Source organism: Leptodactylus fuscus, chromosome 3, assembly GCF_031893055.1.
Source record: "Leptodactylus fuscus isolate aLepFus1 chromosome 3, aLepFus1.hap2, whole genome shotgun sequence".
Lineage (NCBI taxonomy): Eukaryota > Metazoa > Chordata > Amphibia > Anura > Leptodactylidae > Leptodactylus > Leptodactylus fuscus.
The window spans coordinates 145472185-145499022 of record NC_134267.1 but is presented as its reverse complement, the minus strand read 5'-3'; the positions used below and the strand labels follow the sequence as shown (position 1 = coordinate 145499022).

The window sequence follows — 26838 nt, the reverse complement described above, 5'->3', positions numbered from 1 at the left end:
ACTAACAAATTGTGGCTTGTAATTGAAATACTGCATCTATTCTCCTAGGGGGCAGTAACCTTATGATTTTCTATCAGAAAACACATTACACCCACATGGAGAATCGGAGCTAGTTTACATATAATCTTCCAGGGGCCATATTGTTTGAATGGGTGGACAGATTTTTAAAAGAAAACACCAAATTGTTCAGGGGAACAGCAAGACAAAACGTTACGAAGTACAGCAAAAGTATGTGCATTATTCTGATATAGTTTGACAAATAAGCAGTGTGACAGCAAAACACCACAATCCAATACTTCAAACCAAAGCACCATCCAGTACATGAAAAAAATTCATTTACCATCATTATGACCGCCATAGGTATTATGCTCCCCATTGGTACAACAGTATTTGGCTGCTCAGTGGCACCCAAGCTCCTTTAGGAACCTACTAAAGCTTCTCTGTTAAAAACTTATATGGCACAACTGGCCACTAACACTTACTCATCCTCATTGCCCCCAATGGAGCAGGTTTGCATTGGGTCGCAAACTTCACTAAATGAATGGTGAAACATGAAGTTAAGGCTTTCCTACTCACCATTGCGTATTCAGCGATATGTGTCCTACGGACACAGATATAGTTTAGTTTAATGATATGCTTCCACCCTACCAAAGAGTCATGGTACCTATGGTGGGTTTCCATAGTAGCACCATACACCGTGAGAAACAACATCTTTCAATAGAGAACTAAGGGAAACAAAGGATTGCAGGACCTCACAGAAATGCGCCAACATTTGTCAGAGTATATTACAAGATTTATTAGTGACAAGTGCTGCCAAGAAATCTTAAATTTGTTCTAAAGTTTAGTTATGCTTTAAAGCTTTAGGAGGATTTTTTTTCTCTTTTATAAAACTATTTTTGGGGGGGTTTTTTTACAGTTGTCACTGCAGTGTTATCACAATGTGTGAATGCAGCCTTAAGTGCGTTCCAAGTTGGCAATAATAAAAACATGTTTGTTATCCATAGATGTTGCATAAGACGACACTTAAGCTACCCATTTTTATTCAGTGGAAAGTTAGCGAGCGGTCTGCACTTGTTTATTTACAGCTTTTGATGACTGCAAAACCTGTCCAAAGCTGCACATGTTGTCCACCACGTGTGAACTGAACCCGTTTTATCTCAGATTTTGAAATGAGAGGTGATTGTTTTCAATTCAAAATAGTGGAACATCTCTAAGTAGTAATCCCAACCGCCTAGTGGAGAGCGGCAATTAACACCTATCCTGGAATTAAGTCAACTGGCACTTACACTTTCTATTTCTCCTAAGACTCAGCTGTCAGAGCAGGAGATTCTACTGTAGACCTTTCAGGCTTTAAATAGTATATGCTGGTTGCATTTCTTACTACTAGGAAGTCAAAATGGTCAGCAAAGACCTAGGAAACTTTATTTTAAGCTCTAACATTTAGAGGCACTAGGTGTTTAATGTTCTATGCAAGGACAGCAAGACACAAGGAGATATTGGACAGTGTATATTCTAAAGTAACCAAGTATTGAGGGTTCATTTTGGAAAATATCCGATTGGCCATTTTAAAGACCAGTACATCATTTTGCTCAGGCAGAACATTTTTGTTTTACGCGCTATGGCAAAACAGTTTTTCTTTAGAAGTGACAACATTTAAAGTCACCTCAAATGTCCTCATGATATTTGTATGTTCTGCATGAATATATAACATTTTGCTTGCATCTTTTAGATAAGTAGCACTGCCCAATGAATGATGTAAATGAAGTTACCCATCCTAGTGAATCCTTTTCCACAAACACATGTCTTTTTGACCTGTACCTTACTATCCACAGATTGGATTTCATTCCAATGTAAGGAGTTCTCTTTACATGTGGATATTTTTTGCTAAAATATGCTTTATAGCACATCTTAAAGTTCCGCTGACCCCACTTCCCAAGGCCAGTTTACTTAAAAACCAGGAAAGGGCTGTCAAACTTTATTATAGACTACATACGGTTTTAAAAACAGTCTTGGAATAATTGTTAGCTTCTCAGGTGGTAGCCATGCCTGATCACACGGTGGTATGCTCAATGGGTTCTCTTCCATCCTCTACTCTTCCTTTGTGCCCCATTATACTCCACATGCAGTAAGATGCAGGGCATCATAAACAGTCTTAGGATGTTCCATCCTATTGAGAGGTCATTAGGGGATGGTCCTGGGAAAGCACTACCTTTATATTTTATATTACAATGCAATTAAGTACTGCAGCTTAGTATCGGGTTTTTACACTTAAAGCTGCTTGATCAGAGTTGGACAACTTTTCTTTCAGGTTTAATGGGTTCCTTCTTAGAACTGCCAGCTTCAGTCCTTTTTAGAGACAATCAATAGCATACTGAGCGCCATATAAATTTTTGATTGACAATATTTTCTTAGCCATTGCATTTTGAGTCCATGATCCAGGTGACTTGGCAGAGTAGCCAACCAAGGGGTTCCAAAAAGGATGAAGTGCTCATTAGTTGAGTCTTCATGTACAAGTCCCATACAAAGCACTGTCAAAATGACTAAAACCTAAGGACTCCCCACACACAAATGCAGTGGTTTTGCTGTCCATAAATTCTGATGAGCAATCTGCAAAAGTCAGTAAGTTATCTGCAGAATCACATCCATTACAGTTATCTGTGCCACAAATGTGGAAAATACAGGACATGTTTCATAGTTAGCCGAGCCCTTCTACAGCCCGGGCACATCTGCAAAAATTGTGGCACTGTGTGGGCCCATAGAAATAGAAACATACGTGTCTGCACTTTTATCCGCAATTGTGGATAAAATTACGGTCGCGTGTATGGGGGACTTACTACTTTGAAAAAATACATAGCAATCAAATTCGTACTTTAGTTAGGATTTGTAAAATTCAATACATAGACCAATTGCACATTAAAGGAAGCGAAAAGAAATCAAAACAGAGCCACAACATCAATGAAATTTTCTACATAGTAATCTACTATTTCACTGAAATCTGCAAGTGTGTTTTAAAACAGACACAGTAAAAAAATATATGGATCAAGAGGATCAAATTGGAGCTCTCCAAATGCTGAACAACTCTGTCCAGGCTGAACTACTTGCATCAACATTCTCTAGCATGGTTTGGTCAAGGTAAAAAAAATAAATTTATAGCAAGTCAAGCCATACTTTGCACAGTTTTGCAAACATTAATCTTTAATCTAAGTTTTGCAAAAATCTTAATGAGGATAACTAAACTGCATGATTTTTAAAAAAGAAAAACAAAACCCTGATCTGCCAAAACCAACTAATAGTGTCCAGAGCTGTAGCGTTGGTAGGCCAAATGACCGAATGCAACCCCTATTTTTACCATGCCCGACTCAGACTCCTTAATAGCTAGACAGACATGGTCATACAAAAGTGACCCAGTTTGAAGTTTAGGGGGCTACTAGTGATTGAATAAAAGTGATCAATAAAAGTATATTTAAAATCATGATTTTATTGTAGAGCCCAAGACTCCACAATCCTGATGGTATCAAACAAGGAATTTCAACAGTGAGCCAAAAATATCCAGCATGTCCAAACTGACAGATTAAGTGTCTATACACAGTGTTTTGCCGGCTAAAGAAATGTGCTTCAGGAATTAGGAAACTGAGGTTTTTTCTAACCCCCACCCCCTACCTCCCTTCTGTGAAGTTCTACCTCCACCCCCCTCAATTCTGTATTGAGAGCAGTTTTTGTCATTGAAGGTTACTGTACGGGGCCTTGTAACATGTACAGGAAGTTACGGTAGGGGAGGGTCACTTCAAACAGTTCTCTCCTGGACATCATACAATGTATAAACTTGCTTTGGTGTCGTATGAAAGGAAATTCTCTTCTTTCATATGACACGGAGGTTGCAGTGCTATCTAAATTATTTCCAGACATATCACTGGTTGAAAACAGTGTAGAGATTAGGATATGTAGCTATATAATACCTAAATAATCCTAATCCAAATTTATGACCCCAAAAGAAGGTTTGTACATTTTATAATGTTCGCAATAACTGAAGTGACCCCTCCCCTACCATCATTTTCTCTACTAGACAGTCCCGTACTCCCCTTCACAGTAACATTCAATTAAGTGCAGAAACTGCTCTCAGTACAGAAACAAGGGAAACTGAAAAAATGCAGGATTTCACAGAAAGGATCCAAAATGTAATGAAATCTATTGCAAAATTTATTTATAACAAACACTGACAGAAAATCAAGAATTATTCCATGTGACCTGATGCTTTTATTAAAAACACAATTGTTTAAACTCAGGGGACCACCAAAGCAGTATTATGGCTAAAAGCTATTAAAGCAAATGAGACAGGAAAATATTTCTTTGAGAAAGCACTAAAAAGCCAGAAATTTATTCAGCAAGCAGAAATCTGAAGCAAAGAAGGGGAGACAAAGAAAAACTCAAACCAAGAGATTATTGATGGGAGCAAGACAATGCTAGTAGTTTAGAAAAATTAAATGATTGTCACAAATACGATGTTGGGGCCCAAAGTCTAAGACAGTGACCCCCATCATCTTTAATGATTAGAATTGTGTGATTAATTAATTGCCACTGTGAAGATAGTTTTACAGGCATGATAACCATCTTCAAACCCATGGATTTCAAAAATTTTGCTTTTAAAGTTAAAATGAAATTTTAATATTTGATCTTCGAGAAACTTCTTACCATACATGTTTTCTTTCCCGATGTGGTAGTAGTAAATAAAGATTTATTTATTTTAATTCATCTTAGGTTATGTCAATTCAAGTGTAAGGCTGTATTCACACAGAGTAACGCCAGGCGGTTTTTGTGTGTTTTTTGCACATAGCGCCGCGTTAACGCCGGGCAACACCACCGCAAAATAGCGCGGCATTAACGCGGTGCTATGTGCAAAAAACACACAAAAAACGCCTGGCGTTACTCTGTGTGAATACAGCCTAATTGTAAATCAAAGACGGAGGCCTATACCAGTCTTTATAATTAAATAAAAAACTAAAGACATTCCAATAAAGACTATACTCCAGCATCTGCTTCTTTTCCACTTCCATGCCACCACCCCGAATCTTAAATCACATGCACATACACAGCATCTCACAAGAGTGAGTACACCCCTCACATTTTTGTATTTCATTATATATATTTTCATGGGATAACACTGAACATATGACAATGATATAACCTAACGTAGTCAGTGTACAGATTGTATAACACTGTAAATTTGCCATTAATGTCTAAAACCACTGACAGCAAAAGAGAACACCCCTAAGTAAAAACAAACAAATTGTGCCATGTTAGCAATCTTCCCTCCCAGTTTGGCGTCATCGCTCTCAGATTGGTTACTGGAAGTTCTACAGGGCACCTCATGGCAAATGACTAAGAATCCGAAAAGTATTGTTGCTCTACATAAATATAGCCTAAGTATCGTGGGCATTAGTGTCAGGTGTCTGCTGTATAAAAGAGCAAACACTCGGCGGCTATGGCAGCCTGCCGAACTGTTTCCATCTTTAAACACCTGGCATCCGCCATACTAGTACTTATTTTATTATATTCTGGTTAATTATGGTTCCCCTAAGGATTTTTTTTTTATACATACATACATACATACACATATATATATATATATATATATATATTATGTTAAGTGAAACAACAGTGTCTACAATTAGTGCTTAATGTGACTGAATATTAATTTAACAGAATTTGATTCTTAATACTCAAGCAGGCAATTGACAGTGGATGCTGGGATATTTAATATGGCGCCTAGTTAGGAGCTGAGCAAGCGGAACAGCCATAGGGGTCTCTGCTTTATACAGCAGACAGACTGAGGCAGTGCCTGCAATCAGATCGCTGACTACAGCCATTTCGTCCACCTCCCACCAGCTGCCATGGTTAGATGTGACAATAGCACATGAGGGATTTGATTACTTTCATGCCATTCCCATCCCAAACTGCACCCAAACATTAAGATCGATTTAAACCAAAGGCAGCCATGAGCCTTCAAAATAATCCCAGATCTGCTAGAGCAGATCTATCTAGATCTAGATCTATCTCTATGCATCGTTTATAAAGCACTGTTCCATCCATTGCAGTTAGAAATTTTCTCTATCCCCACCATTTCCAAGCAATAAGTGCAGTTTGTTTTGGTGCCCAATAGGCTATGTAAGTTCTGTGCTGTCAGATGGGTGGAGCCAGGCAGGAGCAGGAAATAGATGCACACATCTCTTTCCCAGAAATCATATGACAGCAAATATAAAATAAAACATTAGGCATCTGTGTCACAAAAGGACTAGCAAAAATATGCATATTACCGTATTTTCCGGACTATAAGGCCTTATATATGCCTTGTATATGGATGGAAGCGGCGGCAAAGTCTGCGTGCCGCTTCCATACATACATAAAAGGCACCGTAAGGGGGCATTCACACTACGGAACGCCGGCGTGTATCACAGCCGTACACGCCGGCGTTACAGCAGGGCTGCCGGACACTTCCTATTCATTTCTATGGGAGCCGGCATGCGAGCGCTCCCCATAGAAATGAATGGATTGCTTTTTTCCATTTATTTCTATGGGGAGCGTTCGCATGCCGGCTCCCATAGAAATGAATGGGAAGTGTCCGGCAGCCCTGCTGTCACGCCGGCCTGAAACAGAACGTGAAACTTACCGAGCGGTGCAGGGCGGGCGGGCATTCAGGCCTCCTCTTCCTCCGATGTCCTGACCACTTCCTCCGGCGCTCGCGATCTGATAATGGCCTGGGCGCATGCGCAATATCATAATGCTTCTACTACGGCTACTGCGCATGCGCCCAGGCCATTATCAGTTAGCGAGCGGCGGCGGAGGAGGACGGAGCATCGGAGGAAGAGGAAGCCTGAATGCCCGCCCACCCTGCACCGCTCGGTAAGTTTCACATTCTGTTTCAGGCTTTTATTTTAAAACGGGGGGGTAGTTTAATCTAACTTTTACGGTTGGGCTCTATCAGCATGATTTTGCTGATAGAGCCCCTCCTCGCCTGCCCAGCGCTTCCAATAGAAGCGGCTGGCACGCGGGGGGGTTAAGCGGCCGCTGGCAAAGTCTGCCTGCCGCCGCTTTCAATAACATATAATGCGCACCGGACTGCGGTTTATAGTCCGATGCGCCTTATATATGAACCGAGACGGACTATAAGGCGCTCATGGGCAATGCGCCTTATAGTCCAGTGCGCCTTATAGTCCGTAAAATACTGTAGCATAAATTTACGAACACGGCAGCAGAAGGGAAAAAAAAACAAAAAACACACACACTACAGTACAAAGCTTGAATCAGTGTGCTAGAACTACAACTAGCCCTGCAAAAAATAAGCCTTTATACTAGCCTAGAGGGAGCAGAACGAACAGGGGAAATAAAAACAAGACGTCAACAAATAAAAATGTGTTTGTCACTAAAGGTTAAATATTCTGGTTAACAAAATTTTCTGCATATTCAAAATAAAAAAAAAAGTTGCCAAAATGAATTTAACAAAGTTTTCCAATTTTTACTTTATTACTGCTGATTTACTAATGACTTTCAAATTTGCAGCAGAAAAAAAACTTTTGACAATTAAAGCTTATTGCAAACAGCATAGTATGGTGTAAGCATAATACTGGGTGTAAGGTCAGAGACAAGTTCGCACAAGTGAAAGGAAGTTTTAATAAATGTAATCACATTGCGCTTCAGGGAAAAAACAGACAATACAACCTCTCTCCCCCTTCCCTTTCTAAGAATTATGAATTTTCAAGCCTCAGGCTTTATGAGCCATATAAACAGAGCTTTGTCTGAATCTTTAAGCTAAGCATTTCTAAATACATCACATCAGAGGCTGATCCACCTTTATTGGTGGCTGCCGACAAAATCTCTCTTTTGGTAAACAGAGGTATAATTTAAAGGAAAAAAAAAGGCAAAAGGTTAACCACACCTTACAGTACACAATAGGTCCTTTAAACTAGAACTGTCGTCTTAAGCACCTATGACATGTCCCTTTTTTACATCGAATTAGCATGTAGTATATCTTAACATGACAATCTGGGTATGTTGGCTGGACACACAGATGTGTATTTAAAATCTTAAATTTTACATACGTCAAACACTTTATATTTTCAAAGCAGTGCTTATTCATGTATAAAGATCGTATCAACTACAAGAAATAAACGTTTGTATTTGACTACATAGCATTCCAAGAGATAATGCAAAATATATTTCTTGGATTTTCCAAAACGGCTGATACAAATGACAGTCAGTAAAATGTTCAAACCTTCATCCATTAGACTACAAATCAAGTTTTATTGGACAAACCTGGTAACTTTCAATAATTTCAAAAATCTAAATCCACGGTTTGAAATTATGCTCAACAAGGTTTATAAATATTTTATAGGTTGTAAAGAACGGAAAATGGTCATTTGTAGAATTTGCAACACTAAGGAGTCACATTTACTGAAATCAAACCCCAATTAAAACCAACCTAACAGGTAAAGTTACAAGTTCGCATAGGAGCCTTCTTTTGATAGAACCTTCACAATTCTTCGGAGATCACTTCTAAAGGTAGGAGACGAATAGCCTTTTTAAAGGCTATTCCGACATGTTATCTAGAAAAAAAAAAGTTTAATGGTAGAATCCCTTTAAGATACTCCAAAGCTTCTCAATATGGTTTAGGTTAGGGGAGATTGGTGGCCACATAAAGGGTTTCTCTCAGTTTATGCCTAGAACAGCCAATGGCTCAGAGGGATTCTTTGCTGCCTGGTGCATTGTTATACATGAAGATTCTTTTGCTATGGAAGGCACAATTTTTGTGTCATGGGAGAAAGTGGTCAGTCAATAACTATGTACTTTGCAGAGGTCATTTTTACACCGTAAGGGACCTACCAGCTCTCCCCTCATGATTTCGGCTCAAAACATGACTGATGTCACAGCCTTGTTGGGAAGCGTGGCCCATCCACTATTCCATCCATTTGGACCATCCAGGGTTGCACTGTACTCATCAGTAAACATGGTTTGAAAATTAGTCTTCATGTGTGTCTGGGCCCACAGCTACCTCTTCTGTTTGTGAGCACTGTTTACGGGTGCCCAAATAGTAGGTTTATGAAAAATTGCAAGCAACTGAGGCACCCTTCACCTTGAGGTTCAAGGGACTCTAGAGGCACCACCTGATTGAAATACAAGTTTGCTGCTTAGCAATAGCATTTTAGCAACTGCTCTCTTAATCCAACTACCTGCACACAAAAAAAAAAAAAAAAAAAAAGACACTTAAAACCAATAATTTGGAATGTGGCATATAGGATACCTACCACAATATTTAGATAAGAGGCTCCTATAGGGAGCCATCTAGTAAAGCTGATCACTTTATATACATTGTGAGACTGGAAACTATGCTGCAGTATATGAATCCATACACACAAAATAGTAAAATTATTAATAAAGGAGCTATTCCAAAAGGTTTATTCTTAAAGGTGCAACTTTTCCAGATCTCCTTTAATGTCAATTATAATGGGTTGCCCAGGGAATTTGCAATTTTGTACAGTAAAACGGACACCATGACAGAACCCCATTGTAGACAATAGGATCCATGAACAGATAGTGTCCAAACAATTTCCAACTTGCATTCCGTTTCTGTTGAAGATGGAAAAGAAAACGTAAAGTATGACCAGTAAGGCAAGAAATTTGTGAGAAATGCAATAAATGCATGGCAGACCATGAGCAGTGCAGTAGATACCTAGCTGATCTGTAAACCCAAGACTCTTTACACATTTAGGTGATAACTAAAAAAATGGACTAAGGCAGTGGAAACTTAAAAAATAAAATTTAAATTTTTCCCTAAAAATCTAAAGAATGAGCATCATATAAAATACAAGAGGAGTGAAATGGCCCCCTATTCACTCAGGGCAAAATAGTCTGATGTGTGTTTGTACATTATATCCTAATTTGTAGGCCAGTGGTAATACTGAGTAGTAACAAAATGCATGTATAAGAGCTGACAAATATATAGGTGACACTGTGTAAGATGACCATAAGCTTTAAAATAACCAGGCCAGTACTGCGCAGGACAGACTCAGAATATAGTACACAGAGTACAACATTTTGCCCTGATAAGTGAATAATAAGGAACCATTTCACTCCTGTTGTATTTTATATCATCGTATACACATTCTTTAGATTTTAGGGAAAACACAAAAAAGTTAAATTTTATTATTTATGTTCACGCTGCCTTAGTCCTATCTCCAGTAACACTGCATAATATACAGCACAGACCCGATGTAAGGAAGGTTCACTTTAAAGTCATTGTTCTCTGAAGAGCAGAGAGTACAGAAGTTACACAAGGTTCTGAACTTTGCTCAAGCTATTTATCAGAATTGACAATAAATATATCCGCTTGACCTATGATTCCTTTTAATAGTTTATTGGGTATCACTTTCATTTTGTGACATTTCCCCATCCTTCTCCTTTGAAAGCACATACAGATGTAACAGAATTGCAGCCACAAACTCATTGGATTATAAGTATCATATCAGTAAAGCAGCATTGCCAAGGATTAGCACCTGTGGTCCTGCTCAAGATCGTCTTTCAGCAATATTTACAGCATGAACAGATAAGCTTGATATCCCTAGCATGTGTTAAACCATCAACAAAGTAAGCTTCTTATGTTCACTGCTTGTCACTGTACTACTGAAAACATACCAGATACTCCATGTGCAGAACAAAGCATGTAATGCTTTTAAAGTGATAATGGACAAGACTAAATTTTGTAAAAATCTCAGATTACACATGTCGATTTAAAAAAAAAAAAAAAAAAAAAAATATATATAGCTGGTGATGCACACAGGAGTTCCACTCTCTATCCAACTCCATAACTATGCAACACTGGTTGAGTTATGCATGTAATTTCCAATGGAGAGGGAGACAAGCCAGCGCCCGACATCTCCCAGGAGAGCAATGTTTCAGGGAACCCACTGGTACAATTGGCTACCTGGATAAACTGGTGCTTGGTTAAAGGAGACCTATATACCTATAAAGGAAAATATATAAAGAAAGCCACTCTAAGGGTGACCTAAGACCTGTGTTGGTTCATAGAATATTTTAACGGCAGCGAGATGAATAAGCTTCTAACAGAGAACCACAAGTGTTAAAGCAAAAATAGATGAATATTTGCACCTTTAGATGGAACTTGCAGATATTTTAAATTTAACACATACTTTTTGGAAAGTTTTTTTGCACATTTGATCAGTGTCAATCATTTTCATCGGTGTAGAGCAGTGGCTGTCAAACTGTGGGCCATGTGCCAGGGAGGGTCGCAAGCCATCGTGTAATTAGGCTGTGCAGCAGGCCCATGGGAGGAGAGTATTAAAAAAAAAAAAAAAAAAACCACACCCACACACGTTATACTCCCCTCTCCTGGGCATTCAGCAAGGTCTCTGCAATGTCAGCCAGGGTCCTGAAGAGGGTGCAAACGACACTCTGGGGGAAGTGGTTACTGCTGAGATCTGTGATTAGGATAAGCATTCATATGGGGCATGCTTAAGTTATAATGCTAGGACAGTGCGTCGTGGTGTCAACTCACCCCATATACTGCCTATATGAGAGCTTAAGAGAATACCCCCTTCCCGACATCCGCCGTAATAGTACGGCACTGCCCGGAAGGATTTCCCCACAAACCTGTGTGCGCACCATGCCCTGCGAATGTCAGCAGTCTTTTACGGCTGACAATGCCCTGTAACACCCGTGGTCGGAACGGGTCTGATTGCGGGTGTTAACCCCTGAGATGCCGGCGGACAAACATGACCGCCGGCATTTCAGGGGTTTCAGTATATAAAATAGTGCTGATCGGCACCCCCCGCAATGGTTTTGGGGGGTGCCAGTGTTGGTAGTGGGCAGCCCAGGGTCTGATCAGTGACCCAGGGTCTGCCCCATCACTTCCCCCTCCATGTACCTGGTTGATCCTGCCAAAAGGGAAGCTGTCAGTCCCGTTCGTGTGCACGGGGCTGAGAGCTTCCTGTACACTGCAATACATGTGTATTGCAGCGTACATCTTGTTAAGCAGAGATCAGAAGATCACTGCTTCAATCCCCCCCATGAGGACAGAATAAAAAAAAAAAAAAAGTTATAAAAAAGTAAAATAAAAAAAAGTTTAAAGTTAGAAATAAAGCCCCAAAAATCCCATATAAAATGTTTTATTATGTAAAATAAAGAAAAATAGAAAAAATTACATATTTGGTATCACCACGTCAGTAATAACCTGAACAATAAAATTAAAACATTATTTAACCCGATCAAAAAAAAAAAAAAAAAGTGGAAAACTGCACGAAATAATGATTATTCACCACCTTTGCCTTACAAAATGTTCAATAAAAAGTAAACAAATGGTCAGATGAAAATCAAAATGGTACCAATAAAAAGCAGAGGTCATCCCGCAAAAAATAAGCCCTCAACCAGCTCTGTCTACCGAAAAATAATGTTATGCCTTTCAGAAGATGGCGATGCAAAAATAGATTTTTATTCCCCCCTAAATAGAATTTTATTCTGCACAAATAGCAACGCATTAAAAAAATATTATAAATGAGGTATCGTCATAATTGTACCAAACCGCAGAATAAAGGTAACATGTTACTTATGCTGTACGCTGCATGGGGGGGGGGGGGAATGCCCATGCGTGCGTCCATATAGTAGTTTACACCCAGTGGGGTACTATGGTAGTTCGGAGAACTTGCATAACAAATCGTGGGATGAGTTTTCTCCTTTAATCCCTTGTGATAGTGCAAATTCTAGGGCTAAACAAAAATATTAGTAAAATAAAATTTGAAAATTTCACCTCCATTTTGTCTTAATTCCTGTTAAGCACTTATAGGGTTGAAATAATTGTTATATGTTTTGACTTATTTAAGGGGTGCAGTTTTGAAAATGGGGTGATTTATGGGGGGGGGGGTAATACAAGGGATAAGTCCCTTAAAAAAAATGGGTTTTAGAAATTTTTTGAAAATTTTTAATATTTTTGTTTCGCTTGTAAATCTTATAATGTCTGTAAAAAATAAAAAGGGCAACTAAAGTTTGATGCCAACAAAGCAGAGATCTGGGACATGAGATTTATGATATAATTTTGGCGGTCTGACTATCTGTATGCAATGCACATGTCAAACTTTATAAAATGCATATTTTTCAAAACTTCCACCAAATTTCCTATTTTTTCATAATTAAACAAAACATATCAACCAAAATTTACTACTAACATGAAGTATAATGTGTTACGAAAAAAAAAAAAACAATCTCAAAATCACTTTGGCAAGTTAAAGCATTCCAAAGTTATTGCCACATAAAGTGACATGTCACTTTTGAAAAATCGAGCTTGGTCAGGAAGTCAAAAAGTGCCATCAGCGGGAAGGGGATACTACTGTTCCATTACCATGGAAGAAGGTGCTCTATGCAGCATGTTATTCTTAAAGACTTGCAAGCAATGAGCATATTCTGCCACCAAAAGGTGCTGGTGAAAAAGCCCTTTTGAGAAAAATACCAAAAACAGAACACTGGTGGCTTTTGCTTCAATGATAAAACACAACTCCAATTATAAAAACACTTCATACATGAATAATAGTACAAGTGGATACACAAAACTTTTTAACCTATCTTAGCAAATAAAGCAGTTTTCTTGTCCACTTGAAGGGAATCCTATAAACCCTCATCACTAGATTGCTTCTACCTTACACTGCACTACTATATTGCAATCTAAGGTTAAACAAAAAAAAAAAAAAAAAACCCTATTAACTATTTAAGCCGGCCACAGGCAAGCCCTAATTCCTGCTGTGTAAAACAGGAACAATTTGGGTGCCACTCAGCTTCTCAGCAGACTCAATATTTAAACCAGGAAGCCAACGGAGAGTCTCCCAGTGTTCCTGACTTTAGGTCTGCAGATTAGCGTCAAGGCCAAACAAAGGTTCTGATCACAGTTCCGAGTATGATTGCTCAACCACTGACAATGTCAAAGATCAAACACACACACTGCTGGACCCCTGGCTATAGTGTTATTTTAAGCCTCTGAAGGGGTCAAAAATAGGAACTGAGCTGCAATGGAGTGCATTTAAAAGACAGAAAAAAGCAAAACAAGCTTTACTTAAAAAAAAAATATATATATATAAAAATAAATAAAGCATGCCATATATCGAAGAAAATACATAAGTGTTGCTCATAGGGTTGTGGTTAAAATGTACATAGACTCTTTTTAATATCAGTATTCCCAAACACATTTTACTAAGCAATTGACAGACCGCTCATCTGACTATACAATGATAGTCACTGACATAACCGCAACATCAACTTCTCTGCATAGTAAGAGCAAATGTTTTAAGGGATAAAATGAAACGTTATTCTGAATCTTTTCCCTCAAATTCTGCATTTCCTGTTCCATAACATGCTGCCTAAAGATTGAACAGCACATTTCATGTTAATGTTGCACTAAGAAAAGCACTGTATAAACATAGCCCTCGCACTTTTAAATTCAACTCCAACTTTGCTTCTAAGGGTTTGTACCATAAGAGTACCATCCTATGTAGCAACTGCAATATGGGCCGTTTTCAAATCAACTGCACAGATTGTTGCTAAACTGGGTCAATCTGTTAATTTGCGCTTACATGTATTAAAAAAAAACAAAACTGTAGAAACTAATGTACTTGCAACCTCGTTTATGTGGAAAGCGTAAAGCCACCTTAGTCCATTATTGAAGAGTAGCGTCACCAGGAAAATCCATAAACTAATGACAGTACCTTGTAAGGCTTCTTCTACACATTTCAAAGATTAATTTTGTTTTGCAGCATTATATACATGAAAATCAGCATTTTATTCTTATTCAAAATAGCAGGTTAATGTGCATAAGACCAGAAGACTAAAATTACAATTTTTATGAACATGGAGCTGCAATACAGAATAAGGCAGGCATCTTTGGAAAGTGTAGAGCAGCCCTACAAGGTACTGTCAGTTTTATATCTACTTTTCTGCAAGTCTCTTTATCCCTTCCAGACATCCACCGTAATAGTATGGTGAATAGCGGGTATTTAAATATAGCGGACACTCAGTATTATACAGCACAGGCCTGAATCTAATGCTTGCTAATCTGACTGCACTGATTGCGAATATTACGGGCCCCCACGCCTCAGTCAATGCTGACCATGGAACTATTTTCCTGGTTGTGCATGGGCACCAACATTTTGGGGAGGATCTTTGGCCCCAAAACGAGAGACTGGGCTGGCTATCTGTTGACATGACAGATGGGTGCCTATTGAGGTCTGCCCCCAGTTATACAAATGCCATCATTTGACAATGCACTTGTAGAAACACATCAGCAGGATGTACCCAAATCGGTCAAAGTTGAATCTCCCATGGTACCATTGGACCCCTTTGAAAAGGAGCACTTTGGCAACATGGATAAAGCTAAACCTTTTGCCCTCTCCCAGCCCTCCAGAGGACCCCTCTGCCCGAGACGTACCTAGTACCTCCTTCTCCCCTTCCCTATTCTTTCCTCTATTTTTACACTGTCACAGCAGAGTACTCTACATGAATTTTCACAAGGATTTGTGCCTCTTATAAAATATATGCCGTGTTGTAATTTGCTACAATTATGTTTTTTGCTACCTTTCCACCTAGTTTCTTTTTAGTATCCAATGCAGTAACAAAAACATGATGTTTTGGCCTACATCAGACCCTTAGACAATTGGATTGCCAAAGAAGATAGATAACTGAGCATGAAAGCTAGGAGGGGCAAGTGGACTGAGCCACAGAAAGGAAGGGCCAACATCAGAGCTTGAACCTTATTACAAAAATATTCATCTAAACAGCTCCAATGACATGCGTATCATTCCCACTGAACAGGAGGTTTTCTAAATGAAACTTTAAAAACAGGAAAAGTTGAATTTATCAATTTGTTCAACTTTAACTTTTTCATCTTCCCATTAGAAAGTCCAAAAGCAGAACAAATTACTTCTTTCCATGGTATGGCAAGAAGAAAACACTAACAAGTGGATGAATATTTTCATTGGAAAATGAAAAAAGTCAAATATGTGTGCCATCTAACCAGAGAACATGAAGTTCTAAAGCCAAAGCGAGTCATAGTATCACGAGGATGGGTTTATGTAAACCAATATACTGCTAGAAGTTTCAGATATTGTTCTCGGAGTAAGGTATAAGCCTTTTCATGACGCACTTGTGGGTAGAAAAGAATCTGACTTGCAATGGAATCTGCTTGTAGTGGGCCACTGGCCTAGTGAGACAACTCAGGTGTGAAGAGGAAGATTTAGAAAAAAAAGTTTTACAATATTCTGATCCCACTGGTGTTATGGACACTTATTTCGCCAAGTTTAATTTTCTACTTTATGGACAGTATAGCTTATACTATACATAAAAGTCAATGGGAGGAAATTATGCCTTGAATGCCAGTTTTTCTGATGTGCAAGGCATGAAAGTGTGATATGTTTGTACAAGTCAGGTATTTCATTAAAAATTAGCGACTCTTTTCTACCACGTTCTCCACTTTCATACAAGTGCGCATGGTGCCAGATTTATAGTCATTTACGCCAGTTCACTTACATAAATGATGCCTGAGATATAAGTCAGCTATGAGCTACATTTCAACGCAGGTGCACAGGCCTGTGGAGGAAGTGTCAGCTGAGATATGAAATACGAACATGTCAGTCTTCAGAGCTCCCCCCCATGGTCTCTAATTTGGGATTAAAAAACCTTTAAGATGACCAATCAAAATTAAAATAAAAAGCAGTCTTCAAAGGGGGAGTGATCTTTGCAAAGACTATGACCAATAGGGTTCAAGGGAGTGTTCAGTCCAAAATTCCTTCAAAGCTAATATTGCCATTTACAGCCTTTACTGGGATAAAAATATTTGAGGTCACAAACCAGGGAAGTAATGCAGATAAATTATTTATGGCTATACATAACAGCTGGCAAGTGCACTAGGGCAGGGCCTGATTTGGGAAATTTGCTTACTGACAGCCATGATGCAGGCAGGTACTACAAATTTCACTCACAGCTACAGAGAAGTCAGCTATCTGTAGGTATATTTGGTAGGTCAGGCCCACCTCAGGTGCACCACATATCCATAAGGCATGGTTCACATTGTGTTTGAGGATTCTGTTCCCCTCTCAGCATGAAAAATGCTTTGAGCTGAAACCACACGAACACCATAAATAGTCTATGGGGTGTGTGTATTTCCTAAGGGTCTGTTCACAGTTTTTGGCAGCGGATTTTGAAGCGGAATCCGCCTCAAAATCCGCTGCCAAAAATTTCTCTCCGTGACTTCAATGGGAGCCACTCTAGCAGCATCCGCGGCGCGAAGCTCCCTCCCGATTAGGCCCATTTATTCATAACCACTTTTTTATGTGGATCATGTTTCTGTTCAGTGGGTCCCTAAGCGGACCCCCCGAATGGAAACCTGATAGATGTGAACCTAGCCTTAAAAGATGATGATTGGTTTGTGGCCAGAAAGATTTCTGATCCTCTCAAAGAACTTTATGTAACACTATTATTGGGAGCCACTTTGGACCCAAAAGATTGAGAATTTCTTTATCACTTAAAGGGATAACACGTAGGAATAGCCTTAAGAAAGGCTATTCTCTTAGCTTTAGAAGTCTTCTCTGCGCAGCCGTTCCATAGAAATCCCGATTTTCGTCTGTATGCAAAGGAGTTCCCTTGCAGCACTGGGGGCGGGTCCCAGCGCTCAAACAGCACTGGGGGAGTCCACAATGTTGTGAGAGAACTTTCCAGTGCCACCTCCATCTTCTTCAGGAACGGCCTCTTCACGAGTTTTCTTCCGGCGCTGGGGGTCAAACTTCTAGGCCTTGGGAAGAGCCGACTGCACATGCCCGTGGCCACAAGAAAAATGGCTGCTTACTGGACATTTTTTGTGGCCTGTGGACATGCGCAGTAAGCTTTGCCCTAGGCCTAGAAGTTTGACCCCCAGCACCGGAAGAAGATGCGTGAAGAGGCCATCCCTGAAGATGATAGAGGCGGCGCTGGAGCGTTCTCTCTCAGCACTGGGGACGCCCTCAGTGCTGTAAGTGCTGGGGCCTGACCCCAGTGCTGCAAGAGAACTAATTTGCATACAGACGAAAACCGGGATTTCTACCCAATGGTGGCGTGGAGAAGACCTCTAAAAGGTAGGAGAATAGCCTTTCATAAGGCTATCCCTACTTGTTAGTCACAAAAAAAAAAATAAAAAAAAAATTGTGTTTTCATGATCGGATCCCTTTAAAGAGGACCTTTCACAACTCCAAGCCTGTGCAGTTTTCTGCGCCATGTTATGAAGGTTGTTTCTGACAGTGAAGGGAGCAGCCACGTTATTCTAGCACTGTCCAATTAGCAGAGGACCGTTTCAGAGCAGCTTCAGCAGCGTGATCTCACAAGATCATACACTCCTCTCTTCATAGGACTGCAAAGACGACCCGGAGGACCGATGCAAGGAGAGTTCTGAAGCGGATGAAGGAGAACTTCAGTGACATCGCAACTGGTAAGTATAGAAACCCCTAAGCAATGAGCATAAGTACCCAGTAGACTCTGGGGACCTAGGTCCAGCCCCTATACAACGAGCATTATCCCTAGGAAACGAGCATTAACCCCCCTAATAGGCCCTAGGCAACGAGCAGTAGTCCCCAGCAACGAGCATTAACCTGTTAACCCCTAACAATGAGCGGGTACTGCTCATTGCTAGTGGCTAACAGGGGTTAATGCTCATTGCTAGGGGCTACTGCTTGTTGCCTAGGGCCTATTAGGGGGTTAATGCTCGTTTCCTAGGGATAATGCTCGTTGTATAGGGGCTGGACCTAGGTCCCCAGAGTCTACTGGGTACTTATGCTCATTGCTTAGGGGTTTCTATACTTACCAGTAGCGAGGTCACTGAAGTTCTCCTTCATCCGCTTCAGAACTCTCCCTGGAACGCCCGAACAGAACAATCATGTCCAGGATTTATAATAATAATAAAAAAAATTAAAAAAAAACCAAATACCCACCCTCACTTGTCCCAGGTGCTCAGTCTACCAGTGCGATCCAGTCCTGCAGTTCTGTTTTCTTTCGGTGGAAGTCCCCGACACACGTAATACAGGATGTCACTACCTGTGGTCCCTTCCCTTAGGCCAATCAGCAGCCTAAAGGAAGGGACCTTGGACGTCACAGTCAGCAAGGCCTTCCAGCAGAAGACAGCTGAGCAGCAGGACCAGCCAACCCTGGGAGGCAATGGAGCACTGGGGACAGCAGAGTTTTTGTTTACTTCCCTGCCACCACCACCACTTCCCCCAGTCTAAGAAAAATAGTGCTGGACAACCTCTTTAAAAGGTTGTGTTCCTTTTCACAAAAATCTACATTGTTCTTCTAGAATGAGACATACAACAGCTTAAAACAAAGCCCAACACCATTTAAAGTCACTTAGTGACATGCAGGCAAAGTCATTAAATCACTTGCTCAAGATTATTTTAAGAGCAAATACAAAAGGAATAACCTGTTTTTCACATTTATGAGATTTTCGATAATGAGTAAATTATATTGTGTTCTCAATGTAACTGCACTAGAACAAGTCATTATGAAACAAGGTGTACTCATTACATTTACAATGAAACATGCAGCTAGACAAATGTGTTACTACATTGCAAGGGTGCTATAGCTTGCCTTTTCAGAATTGCTTTTGTAGCCAATGAGCTTTCAAACCTTAAAGAGGTTGTCCAGTCTCAGACAAATACTGTTTGAATAATATGTTCACAAGGAGATTTTTGCAGGCAGATTTTGAAAAAAGTGCACTAAAACATTTTTTTTGTACTTAACACCTATTTAATCATACATTCACACAAAATATAACACACACACACCAAAATCAACTACAACAAGGGCATTGTGAAAAACACCGATTTTGCTGTTATTCAATATGCTAAAAATCTATACTGCACATTGCAAACTGACAAATCTAAGATTGCACATCATACTGTATGTAAAAACACTTTCATATAACAAGCGCTTTCATACAACCTTGAAACATTAAAACTTGTCAAAAACAGTGCACTCACCAACAGTGCAAATAAAATAAAGTCTTTATTGCATCTTCAGTAAATCAATTGGGTACGAAGGGAGGCATGCCTGGCAGCAGAGCGAAGATCATTTCGAGTTTGAAAAAGTGCAGATGTGCACAAAACGATCTTCGCTCTCCTGCCAAGCATGCCATCCTCTGTACCCCGTTGATGTTTTACTGAAGATGCAATAAAGACTATTTTATTCGTGCTGTTGGTGAGTGCCCTGTTTTCCCAGGTCTCATTTTTGCTATTCATCTTTAGTGATAATAGTTATTGCTATTATTTTAACGTGTAATGGATATTGCTAGAGGTGTATTTACTCTACAAAGATCAGGAATGGACAGGGTCAAATGTAAACACTATTAATGATTTTGTGCATTTGTTTTGTAAGTGTTTGGTGCAACTCTTTTGGCACTGTAACCGGCATAATAGTCAACATCTGGGTCATAGCACCAACATACATCCTGGTTATGTTCCTAAGGATTCCCCTCTAATAAGGCTCAAAGGGATATTACATTATCCCTCTGTGTGACAGAGCAAGCGTCTAGTATGCCCTTTGATTGACGAAAGGTGAAAACATGGACTGAAATCCAAGATACCCCTCCTCCTAGGGTTACATACAGGTCCAATTTATCATAGTCTCTGCAGCCGGCAGCTCTGCTCCTTCCTTTTACATGCAGTTCTAAGATGCTGCTTGAGGCTGGAGGGGTGGGGGTCACTTTAGAGCCCCATATCTAAGAATCAGAGCTATGAAGATGAGCTTGGATTTATTATAAAGAGATAATCTCTTGGAGCATTCTGCTATTAAAAATGCTGTTGGGAATTAAGGTCTGCATTGGGATCTCAATCTCGCTGAAGTGTTTTCACCAGCAAATCATCAGTCTGAATCTGAAAGGGCTATCATGATGATCATGGATTCGTTTAAAAGAGTATGTCCTCTTTAAAATGGTACAAAGATCATCTTCACAGCCCTAATTGAGCCTGAGATATCGGCACTGGTAGTAAGGAAGTATTAGATATGTCCCGATACGAAAGTGCCACCCTCGGAGGACAAAAATACGTGGGCGGCAGGGAAAGGGCTAAAATTGGAAGGGCATAATTCGGGTTAGGCCATCCATACACCATCATTAACGAAACTGTCCAGTCAAGGAACAGGGATAAAGGTTATCCCTATATAAATCATGGCACACACTTGGCACAATGCCCTTGTGGGCCACAACTTGCATTCTGCTCCCCTTTAAGGCCATTGTGCAAATATGCGCAGAGCAGAACGTGCCTCGACCTGAGAGAACTCAGGCAAGATTTCTAATAGGAGTTACAATGGAAGCCTACACTGGCTCCTTAATGGCGCCGACCTCCATTATGGTGCAGCAACATGAGGCAGAGGCCTGAGTCTCTTCACAAATCACTTGCTCCCTGTGCAGGTTGGGCCATTTATTAAGACAGGTGTACCATAGCCCAGTCTTAAAAAATCCACCCTTGCAAGATTGCACAAGTTAGCCGTTTGTCCAAAAGACACCAATTGTGTTAAACACGGACCTGTTTTCAGAAGACTAAAACCAGTCATCGTCCAGTTGTGAGCAACTGCATCTACACGTCACAAATCTAATATGTATGGGCGACTAATTTAAACAAAAAATCCATAGTGTACCTTCAAAAAGAAATTTCACAGTAGTTGAGAAGGGGTAGAAGAAGTAGTAAAAATTTCGCTGTGTTAGAGTAATTATTTGTCCCCTTACTCTTCTACCCCTTCTAAAGTCCCCTGATATAGCTCCACCCCATCCCTCAAGTTGTTGGAGTACGGTAACCCCAGGGAAATTCATCTTCAAAAAGTGATGTTGTATTTTGTAAAATGGAACTTATCCTAAAGGCTTCTTCATAGAAATGTACCAGGTAAAGAAAAGTTAAACACTTTTTAGGGTTTCAAAATTGTAAAGTGTGCAGAGTCGTCCTAATAAATACACAGAAAACATTGTAGACTGTGGAAAAGTTTATCCTTTGATCAGGCAATTCATTTCTTGGAGGAAATGCTGCAAAATTCCCAAGTAGTAAAATTTACAGTTACCTCTGCATACATAATTAAGTTTTGAGAAGCTGCCAACAAGCCAGACCAGTGACTACACCAATTTTAAGATATATAAATATATACAGCAGCTAGGAAAAAAAAAAAAAAAAGTGATATCTATATTAAAAGTAAAAATCCTGGCACTTGTAAAGAAATCTTACTAAAGAGGACTGGCCCATAATGTTCTCCATGTAGGTTATATGTGCCATCCAAGATGTATACATGGGAAGTGTGCATCTAGCACCAGACCCAAAGACTTTCCTCACTAGAGATACTCTTCCACTGGAATCCCTGTCACGTTGGATTATTGGACACCGTGACAAAGTGTATAAGGATAGAGGTAAAATATTATATGTACAGCACACACCTACACCAGTAGATTTTCAATGGCAGTGTTCAGTCACCATGGGGGCTTTTTTAAGCCACATCTCACACATTAGTAAACAGACACTCTAGATTTAATAGCCTAGAAGACTTGCCAGATGAAAATAGCAGGTGCAATCTAAGCTAGAAGAGCACTTGTTAAGCTCACATGTCTATTAAAACTAAAGCCAACTAAGGCTACTGCTATATTTTTCCACAATACCTAAAAAAACTATTAAATACACTTAAGAAAAACGAATTCCCATGACCACTAGAGGTCATGATTAAACTAAACTACTAGATAACAGCTGACCATCCTTCAGTGCACCTGCACAGAGGCAAGGCGGGAAAGAGTTTATTCACATGATGTATAAAGTGGACCATCTTGAAGCTAGTGATGTCACATACGACAAGCATTAATCCTCGGCCAGCTGTTTCATGGTAAGAATCTACGCTCTGACTTCATTCCATACACCAGCTGGGCACACAGGGTGAGCTGACTTCAACAGTTATAGTTCAGCAAAACAGCTGGCAAACTGCACACGTACAACAAAGTGCTGGGCTATATTCACACGCCTGGAAAACTGCTGGGGAAAAACGGGACGTTTTTTCACAAATCACAACGGTTTCCGTCTATTCAGGGATTGTGAAAAATGGACAGAGAATAATATTGTATTTTCTGAAGGCTCATTAAAATGGCAGTCAAAAAACAAATTGAGAATAGCCACATTGAAATCTATGAGGGCAATGATCAAGCCAACTACACCCATGTTCTTCTAATTCTGCTTTTAAAATTTATATTTTTAAAACTGTGTGCGTAAGAGCTGTGTGTTAGAATCTCATGCTCAATTAGGTGATTTTTTTTTATTTTTTTATTATTGTTTTGTTTTAATAAAGGTGGTGCACCTCTGAGAAATCAGTTAAAAGCGCAAGGAGCAAGTGATAAAAAGGATTGAGAGAACCCTCAATGCGTTTTAGAAACCTCATAAAATTGGTGAACAAGTAAGACTGCCTGCTCATTTTTTTTTTTATTGTACAACTAGAACTAGCCTGTAGCTCTAGTGATATGGTTTAATGTTTTAGGCTAGGTCACACACCGTCATTGGAGGTGAACTCCAAATTAGAACCTGGTGAATTCCATGGCGGAAAGCAAACCTTTGGTTTTCCACCTGGACTTTGATCAGACCTGGGCAAAGCACGGCCCCCGGGCCATATCTGGCCCTCTGACTGATTCAGACTGGCCCGCATGGCGTGTCTAGGGAGGCGCGTCTTAGTGCCGACAGGACAGTACAAGAAGATGGAGACATGTGGTGTGTGTCATAAGGCAGTGATTTTCAACTAGTGTGCCGCGACACATGGTCGGGTGTGCCGCAGGGAAAGTTCCCCAAACTATGGTGCCCCCTGTGTTTTGTTCCCCGGCAATGCGCAGCGATGCGCAGTCACAACTTCCTACAGTGTAGGACATATCTGCGGCCCGCACAAGTCTCCAACTTTGACAGGGTTCCCGGCACCTTCCGTGTCGTTTCACACTGTCAGCTACACTGCAGCTGACAGTGCGAAACGACGTCCTGCGCTGCCCGCGGCTTCCCTACAGGGAGCGACGGCTGAGTCTCCACTCACAGTGCTAACCCCGAGCGGCATCCCTGGGAGATAGGCGGGCAGCTGTTCCTGTCTATCGGCTGGAGGGGGCGGGGCCACAGACGCGTAGACACGGGAAAGGCTTTCAGAGACACCACTGTCCTCGAGATAGCTGCGGGTATGGCTGTGACTGAGAACATTCAAACAGAGAGATAGAATGAGTGTGACATTACACTGTGGGGGTCACAATGAAGGGATTTTATATTTTGGGGGCACAGCAAGGGTGAAATTATATTGTAGGGACCACAATGAGGGGATATTATACTGGGGGGGGCACAATGAGAAGAACATTATACTGTGTGGGGACAACAAGGGGGACATGATAGTGTATTGTCACTAAAGGGGTATTATACAATTCCACTAAAGGGGCATTATACAATTCCACCATTCCTGCCAGGATATCCCTTTTGTGTTCATCGAAACAGGCCCAGGTTTCACACAGAGAGTATAAATACATTTAGAATCTATATTATTAACTATATGTATAATATGTACTGTTTTAGTGTCATTTTGTGCCATTTTGGTTGGTGGTGTGTCCCGGGATTTTTTAAGTGTAAAAAGTGTGCCGCGGCTCAAAAAAGGTTGAAAATCACTGTCATAAGGTACTGAGAGGGGAATGTGAGATGCAGGGTGGAGTGTGTGTGCCTATATGTGTCTGTATGTATGTATGTATGTATGTATGTATGTATGTATGTATGTATGTATGTATGTGTGTATGTGTCTGTCTGTGTGTCTATATGTGTGTGTCTCAGTAACCTAGGGGCAAAGATAGAAGGGGAAGGTTATACTAGGGCAAAGATGGCAGATGGAGGAGGGGGGGGGGGGACATGAAACGGGGCAGAAGAAGGGGGATATGAAACTGGGGGAGAGATGGAGGGGGGGGGGGACATGAAACTGGGGGTAGATGAAGGGGGCACTTAAACTGGGGGGACATTAAACTGGGGACAACTGGAGGGTGCATTAAACCATGGAGGCAGCTGTAGAGGGAACATTCTGCCTCTAGTTGCCCCCAGTTTAATGTCACCCTCCAGCTACCCCTACGGTTTAATGTCTGCTTCCAGCTGTCCGATTTTAATGTCCCCCGCTAGTTGCCCCCAGTTTCATGTCCCGCTCCAGCTGTTATTAATTTATTGTCCCCCACCAACTACCCCCACTGTTTAATGCCCCCCTCCAGCTGCCCCAGTTTCACGTCCCCTCTAGTTTCCACCAGTGTAAACTGGGGCACCAGGAGAAGGACTTAATACTGTGGGGCAGTTGGAAGGGAACATTATAATGTGGGGACATATAATGTACGGGTGACTGTAGGAGGATTATACTTTGTGGGGGCACATGGAAAGATGATTGGGAATGGGCGGAGTCAACGTAGAAGTGGGTGGAGCTAAATTTGCCACAGTGTGGCCCTCTAGCATAGTTTCAATTTCTTATGCGGCCCCATGGGAAAATTAATTGCCCACCCCTGACTTTGATGGTCATTTAACTCAAGACAAGTGGATAATCCACCTATAACCTGTACAGATGCTATGGCTGAACCATCTGCAAAAATCAATCTGCAGCAACACTGAGCAGGATGCTTTATTCAGTATCCTGAAAAGTGTCTGCTGCCACCACCCATTGAAAACCAGCTGCAATCAGATAGATATCCTGCAGTCTGTCTGCATATTTGAGGCTGCTGAAAGTTACTGAGCTGCCTAATGGAAACTGCAATCTAAGTGAGTCTTGCGAGATTTCTGACAAAACACTGGGCTCGTGCACGTGACTGCCTCTGTGCCATCTGTTATTACACCGCGTAGCACCAAAAAGAAATAAAGTACATTGTCGTAATGGACTACGAGAAAGACTTGCATGTGAAAAGGGAACGGGAGCAGAGGCCAATACTCTTAAAGGGATTGGAAAGTGGATGACTGAAAAGAGATTTCTATGTTGGGGAAAGGAGTTGATGGTGCAATCTACAACCCAGACCTAAATAGGGGCAAATGCTGAAACAAGAATCCCAAGGCTACACAACGAATTTGGTAGTGACTCCTGTCATACAAGCAGAGACTAAGTCACCCTTTGACTTAGTTGTAATGCAGCTCAATTTACTTTAGGGACTGTGACATCTAGTCACACAAAAATTCCAGCAGTACTCAATATTTTTCTCAACTAGAAAACCCAGTTGCAGCACCCTAAATCGTAATGTGACTCCTCACACATTCATTAGTGAAGGATGCAGCCCTAACCTTTGGGATACTGGAAAATCATTGCTCTGATAGACTTCTATTTTGAGAGGGTAGTCACTACAAAGGCAAAACACCTCTCAATGACATTTTGCTGCCCCTTGTGCTAATAAGTAGCACTGCACCAAGACAGTGGACTGAGTTCCTTTTAGCATGTCAAGTTTCCTGTTGAAGCATTGTTTGCCAAATAAAAAAAATGCTGCCGCTCCTCCCTGTTCACACGTGCAGTTTGTCCAATCACTTAAGCCTGCAGCGGCTGCTACAATTAAGATGTAAAACGTCGTGGCAGACAATCAAAAGAATTGTTCAGGTAATACAAGGACAACTTGAATGTATCCTCTCTCCAGTGGCAAGGGAAGTTCTTTTGGCATCTGCTTTATAAAACTTCAGTACATATAAAAAAAAATATGAATACATTTGGTTTATGTAATCAGTTTTCTGAGCGTACATGCTAAATGCAGGGTATAAAACCAATGTGAACACAGCCTCAACAGCTTTGTGACCACAGAGA

General features: G+C 40.6%; 1 protein-coding gene across 2 annotated transcripts in view; it reads right to left on the bottom strand.

The window, feature by feature from the left end:
* The window catches only part of DIS3L2 (DIS3 like 3'-5' exoribonuclease 2), a 230714-nt gene that overhangs the window by 144615 nt on the left and 59261 nt on the right, over nucleotides 1-26838 (bottom strand). The gene's annotated exons all lie outside the window — the stretch shown is intronic.